The sequence below is a fragment of the Oncorhynchus nerka genome, linkage group LG28 (genome assembly GCF_034236695.1).
Source record: "Oncorhynchus nerka isolate Pitt River linkage group LG28, Oner_Uvic_2.0, whole genome shotgun sequence".
Classification (NCBI taxonomy): Eukaryota; Metazoa; Chordata; class Actinopteri; order Salmoniformes; family Salmonidae; genus Oncorhynchus; species Oncorhynchus nerka.
The window spans coordinates 17,880,209-17,887,277 of NC_088423.1; positions in this window are offsets into that span (position 1 = coordinate 17,880,209).

The window sequence follows — 7,069 nt, forward strand, 5'->3', positions numbered from 1 at the left end:
CCCCAGCTCTGTTCTCCTGGAGTCACTTATCACCTGTTCATTTCCTCCCCTATATCTGTCAGTCCCCAGCTCTGTTCTCCTGGAGTCACTTATCACCTGTTCATTTCCTCCCCTATATCTGTCAGTCCCCAGCTCTGTTCTCCTGGAGTCACTTATCACCTGTTCATTTCCTCCCCTATATCTGTCAGTCCCCAGCTCTGTTCTCCTGGAGTCACTTATCACCTGTTCATTTCCTCCCCTATATCTGTCAGTCCCCAGCTCTGTTCTCCTGGAGTCACTTATCACCTGTTCATTTCCTCCCCTATATCTGTCAGTCCCCAGCTCTGTTCTCCTGGAGTCACTTATCACCTGTTCATTTCCTCCCTATATCTGTCAGTCCCCAGCTCTGTTCTCCTGGAGTCACTTATCACCTGTTCATTTCCTCCCTATATCTGTCAGTCCCCAGCTCTGTTCTCCCGGAGTCACTTATCACCTGTTCATTTCCTCCCCTATATCTGTCAGTCCCCAGCTCTGTTCTCCGGAGTCACTTATCACCTGTTCATTTCCTCCCCTATATCTGTCAGTCCCCAGCTCTGTTCTCCCGGAGTCACTTATCACCTGTTCATTTCCTCCCCTATATCTGTCAGTCCCCAGCTCTGTTCTCCCGGAGTCACTTATCACCTGTTCATTTCCTCCCCTATATCTGTCAGTCCCCAGCTCTGTTCTCCGGAGTCACTTATCACCTGTTCATTTCCTCCCCTATATCTGTCAGTCCCCAGCTCTGTTCTCCTGGAGTCACTTATCACCTGTTCATTTCCTCCCCTATATCTGTCAGTCCCCAGCTCTGTTCTCCTGGAGTCACTTATCACCTGTTCATTTCCTCCCCTATATCTGTCAGTCCCCAGCTCTGTTCTCCCGGAGTCACTTATCACCTGTTCATTTCCTCCCCTATATCTGTCAGTCCCCAGCTCTGTTCTCCCGGAGTCACTTATCACCTGTTCATTTCCTCCCTATATCTGTCAGTCCCCAGCTCTGTTCTCCCGGAGTCACTTATCACCTGTTCATTTCCTCCCCTATATCTGTCAGTCCCCAGCTCTGTTCTCCCGGAGTCACTTATCACCTGTTCATTTCCTCCCCTATATCTGTCAGTCCCCAGCTCTGTTCTCCCGGAGTCACTTATCACCTGTTCATTTCCTCCCCTATATCTGTCAGTCCCCAGCTCTGTTCTCCGGAGTCACTTATCACCTGTTCATTTCCTCCCTATATCTGTCAGTCCCCAGCTCTGTTCTCCCGGAGTCACTTATCACCTGTTCATTTCCTCCCCTATATCTGTCAGTCCCCAGCTCTGTTCTCCCGGAGTCACTTATCACCTGTTCATTTCCTCCCCTATATCTGTCAGTCCCCAGCTCTGTTCTCCCGGAGTCACTTATCACCTGTTCATTTCCTCCCCTATATCTGTCAGTCCCCAGCTCTGTTCTCCTGGAGTCACTTATCACCTGTTCATTTCCTCCCCTATATCTGTCAGTCCCCAGCTCTGTTCTCCTGGAGTCACTTATCACCTGTTCATTTCCTCCCCTATATCTGTCAGTCCCCAGCTCTGTTCTCCTGGAGTCACTTATCACCTGTTCATTTCCTCCCCTATATCTGTCAGTCCCCAGCTCTGTTCTCCTGGAGTCACTTATCACCTGTTCATTTCCTCCCTATATCTGTCAGTCCCCAGCTCTGTTCTCCTGGAGTCACTTATCACCTGTTCATTTCCTCCCCTATATCTGTCAGTCCCCAGCTCTGTTCTCCTGGAGTCACTTATCACCTGTTCATTTCCTCCCTATATCTGTCAGTCCCCAGCTCTGTTCTCCTGGAGTCACTTATCACCTGTTCATTTCCTCCCCTATATCTGTCAGTCCCCAGCTCTGTTCTCCTGGAGTCACTTATCACCTGTTCATTTCCTCCCCTATATCTGTCAGTCCCCAGCTCTGTTCTCCTGGAGTCACTTATCACCTGTTCATTTCCTCCCCTATATCTGTCAGTCCCCAGCTCTGTTCTCCTGGAGTCACTTATCACCTGTTCATTTCCTCCCTATATCTGTCAGTCCCCAGCTCTGTTCTCCTGGAGTCACTTATCACCTGTTCATTTCCTCCCCTATATCTGTCAGTCCCCAGCTCTGTTCTCCTGGAGTCACTTATCACCTGTTCATTTCCTCCCCTATATCTGTCAGTCCCCAGCTCTGTTCTCCTGGAGTCACTTATCACCTGTTCATTTCCTCCCCTATATCTGTCAGTCCCCAGCTCTGTTCTCCCGGAGTCACTTATCACCTGTTCATTTCCTCCCCTATATCTGTCAGTCCCCAGCTCTGTTCTCCGGAGTCACTTATCACCTGTTCATTTCCTCCCCTATATCTGTCAGTCCCCAGCTCTGTTCTCCGGAGTCACTTATCACCTGTTCATTTCCTCCCCTATATCTGTCAGTCCCCAGCTCTGTTCTCCCGGAGTCCCTTATCACCTGTTCATTTCCTCCCCTATATCTGTCAGTCCCCAGCTCTGTTCTCCCGGAGTCACTTATCACCTGTTCATTTCCTCCCCTATATCTGTCAGTCCCCAGCTCTGTTCTCCTGGAGTCACTTATCACCTGTTCATTTCCTCCCCTATATCTGTCAGTCCCCAGCTCTGTTCTCCCGGAGTCACTTATCACCTGTTCATTTCCTCCCTATATCTGTCAGTCCCCAGCTCTGTTCTCCGGAGTCACTTATCACCTGTTCATTTCCTCCCCTATATCTGTCAGTCCCCAGCTCTGTTCTCCGGAGTCACTTATCACCTGTTCATTTCCTCCCCTATATCTGTCAGTCCCCAGCTCTGTTCTCCTGGAGTCACTTATCACCTGTTCATTTCCTCCCTATATCTGTCAGTCCCCAGCTCTGTTCTCCTGGAGTCACTTATCACCTGTTCATTTCCTCCCCTATATCTGTCAGTCCCCAGCTCTGTTCTCCTGGAGTCACTTATCACCTGTTCATTTCCTCCCCTATATCTGTCAGTCCCCAGCTCTGTTCTCCTGGAGTCACTTATCACCTGTTCATTTCCTCCCCTATATCTGTCAGTCCCCAGCTCTGTTCTCCTGGAGTCACTTATCACCTGTTCATTTCCTCCCCTATATCTGTCAGTCCCCAGCTCTGTTCTCCTGGAGTCACTTATCACCTGTTCATTTCCTCCCCTATATCTGTCAGTCCCCAGCTCTGTTCTCCTGGAGTCACTTATCACCTGTTCATTTCCTCCCCTATATCTGTCAGTCCCCAGCTCTGTTCTCCCGGAGTCACTTATCACCTGTTCATTTCCTCCCCTATATCTGTCAGTCCCCAGCTCTGTTCTCCTGGAGTCACTTATCACCTGTTCATTTCCTCCCTATATCTGTCAGTCCCCAGCTCTGTTCTCCTGGAGTCACTTATCACCTGTTCATTTCCTCCCCTATATCTGTCAGTCCCCAGCTCTGTTCTCCTGGAGTCACTTATCACCTGTTCATTTCCTCCCCTATATCTGTCAGTCCCCAGCTCTGTTCTCCTGGAGTCACTTATCACCTGTTCATTTCCTCCCCTATATCTGTCAGTCCCCAGCTCTGTTCTCCTGGAGTCACTTATCACCTGTTCATTTCCTCCCCTATATCTGTCAGTCCCCAGCTCTGTTCTCCTGGAGTCACTTATCACCTGTTCATTTCCTCCCTATATCTGTCAGTCCCCAGCTCTGTTCTCCTGGAGTCACTTATCACCTGTTCATTTCCTCCCCTATATCTGTCAGTCCCCAGCTCTGTTCTCCTGGAGTCACTTATCACCTGTTCATTTCCTCCCTATATCTGTCAGTCCCCAGCTCTGTTCTCCTGGAGTCACTTATCACCTGTTCATTTCCTCCCCTATATCTGTCAGTCCCCAGCTCTGTTCTCCTGGAGTCACTTATCACCTGGAGTCACTTATCACCTGTTCATTTCCTCCCCTATATCTGTCAGTCCCCAGCTCTGTTCTCCCGGAGTCACTTATCACCTGTTCATTTCCTCCCCTATATCTGTCAGTCCCCAGCTCTGTTCTCCCGGAGTCACTTATCACCTGTTCATTTCCTCCCCTATATCTGTCAGTCCCCAGCTCTGTTCTCCCGGAGTCACTTATCACCTGTTCATTTCCTCCCCTATATCTGTCAGTCCCCAGCTCTCTTCTCCCGGAGTCCCTTATCACCTGTTCATTTCCTCCCCTATATCTGTCAGTCCCCAGCTCTGTTCTCACTGAGTCCCTTATCACCTGTTCATTTCCTCCCCTATATCTGTCAGTCCCCAGCTCTGTTCTCCCGGAGTCCCTTATCACCTGTTCATTTCCTCCCCTATATCTGTCAGTCCCCAGCTCTGTTCTCCCGGAGTCACTTATCACCTGTTCATTTCCTCCCCTATATCTGTCAGTCCCCAGCTCTGTTCTCCCGGAGTCACTTATCACCTGTTCATTTCCTCCCCTATATCTGTCAGTCCCCAGCTCTGTTCTCCTGGAGTCACTTATCACCTGTTCATTTCCTCCCCTATATCTGTCAGTCCCCAGCTCTGTTCTCCTGGAGTCACTTATCACCTGTTCATTTCCTCCCCTATATCTGTCAGTCCCCAGCTCTGTTCTCCTGGAGTCACTTATCACCTGTTCATTTCCTCCCCTATATCTGTCAGTCCCCAGCTCTGTTCTCCTGGAGTCACTTATCACCTGTTCATTTCCTCCCCTATATCTGTCAGTCCCCAGCTCTGTTCTCCTGGAGTCACTTATCACCTGTTCATTTCCTCCCCTATATCTGTCAGTCCCCAGCTCTGTTCTCCTGGAGTCACTTATCACCTGTTCATTTCCTCCCCTATATCTGTCAGTCCCCAGCTCTGTTCTCCTGGAGTCACTTATCACCTGTTCATTTCCTCCCCTATATCTGTCAGTCCCCAGCTCTGTTCTCCTGGAGTCACTTATCACCTGTTCATTTCCTCCCCTATATCTGTCAGTCCCCAGCTCTGTTCTCCTGGAGTCACTTATCACCTGTTCATTTCCTCCCCTATATCTGTCAGTCCCCAGCTCTGTTCTCCTGGAGTCACTTATCACCTGTTCATTTCCTCCCCTATATCTGTCAGTCCCCAGCTCTGTTCTCCTGGAGTCACTTATCACCTGTTCATTTCCTCCCCTATATCTGTCAGTCCCCAGCTCTGTTCTCCTGGAGTCACTTATCACCTGTTCATTTCCTCCCCTATATCTGTCAGTCCCCAGCTCTGTTCTCCTGGAGTCACTTATCACCTGTTCATTTCCTCCCCTATATCTGTCAGTCCCCAGCTCTGTTCTCCTGGAGTCACTTATCACCTGTTCATTTCCTCCCCTATATCTGTCAGTCCCCAGCTCTGTTCTCCTGGAGTCACTTATCACCTGTTCATTTCCTCCCCTATATCTGTCAGTCCCCAGCTCTGTTCTCCTGGAGTCACTTATCACCTGTTCATTTCCTCCCCTATATCTGTCAGTCCCCAGCTCTGTTCTAGTGGAGTCACTTATCACCTGTTCATTTCCGACCCCTATATCTGGCAGTCCCTAGCTCTGTTCTCCTGGAGTCACTTATCACCTGTTCATTTCCTCCCCTATATCTGTCAGTCCCCAGCTCTGTTCTCCTGGAGTCACTTATCACCTGTTCATTTCCTCCCCTATATCTGTCAGTCCCCAGCTCTGTTCTCCTGGAGTCACTTATCACCTGTTCATTTCCTCCCCTATATCTGTCAGTCCCCAGCTCTGTTCTCCTGGAGTACCTTATCACCTGTTCATTTCCTCCCCTATATCTGTCAGTCCCCAGCTCTGTTCTCCTGGAGTCACTTATCACCTGTTCATTTCCTCCCCTATATCTGTCAGTCCCCAGCTCTGTTCTCCCGGAGTCACTTATCACCTGTTCATTTCCTCCCCTATATCTGTCAGTCCCCAGCTCTGTTCTCCCGGAGTCACTTATCACCTGTTCATTTCCTCCCCTATATCTGTCAGTCCCCAGCTCTGTTCTCCTGGAGTCACTTATCACCTGTTCATTTCCTCCCCTATATCTGTCAGTCCCCAGCTCTGTTCTCCTGGAGTCACTTATCACCTGTTCATTTCCTCCCCTATATCTGTCAGTCCCCAGCTCTGTTCTCCTGGAGTCACTTATCACCTGTTCATTTCCTCCCCTATATCTGTCAGTCCCCAGCTCTGTTCTCCTGGAGTCACTTATCACCTGTTCATTTCCTCCCCTATATCTGTCAGTCCCCAGCTCTGTTCTCCTGGAGTCACTTATCACCTGTTCATTTCCTCCCTATATCTGTCAGTCCCCAGCTCTGTTCTCCTGGAGTCACTTATCACCTGTTCATTTCCTCCCCTATATCTGTCAGTCCCCAGCTCTGTTCTCCCGGAGTCACTTATCACCTGTTCATTTCCTCCCCTATATCTGTCAGTCCCCAGCTCTGTTCTCCCGGAGTCACTTATCACCTGTTCATTTCCTCCCCTATATCTGTCAGTCCCCAGCTCTCTTCTCCCGGAGTCACTTATCACCTGTTCATTTCCTCCCCTATATCTGTCAGTCCCCAGCTCTGTTCTCCGGAGTCCCTTATCACCTGTTCATTTCCTCCCCTATATCTGTCAGTCCCCAGCTCTGTTCTCCCGGAGTCACTTATCACCTGTTCATTTCCTCCCCTATATCTGTCAGTCCCCAGCTCTGTTCTCCTGGAGTCACTTATCACCTGTTCATTTCCTCCCCTATATCTGTCAGTCCCCAGCTCTGTTCTCCTGGAGTCACTTATCACCTGTTCATTTCCTCCCTATATCTGTCAGTCCCCAGCTCTGTTCTCCTGGAGTCACTTATCACCTGTTCATTTCCTCCCCTATATCTGTCAGTCCCCAGCTCTGTTCTCCTGGAGTCACTTATCACCTGTTCATTTCCTCCCCTATATCTGTCAGTCCCCAGCTCTGTTCTAGTGGAGTCACTTATCACCTGTTCATTTCCTCCCCTATATCTGTCAGTCCCTAGCTCTGTTCTCCTGGAGTCACTTATCACCTGTTCATTTCCTCCCCTATATCTGTCAGTCCCCAGCTCTGTTCTCC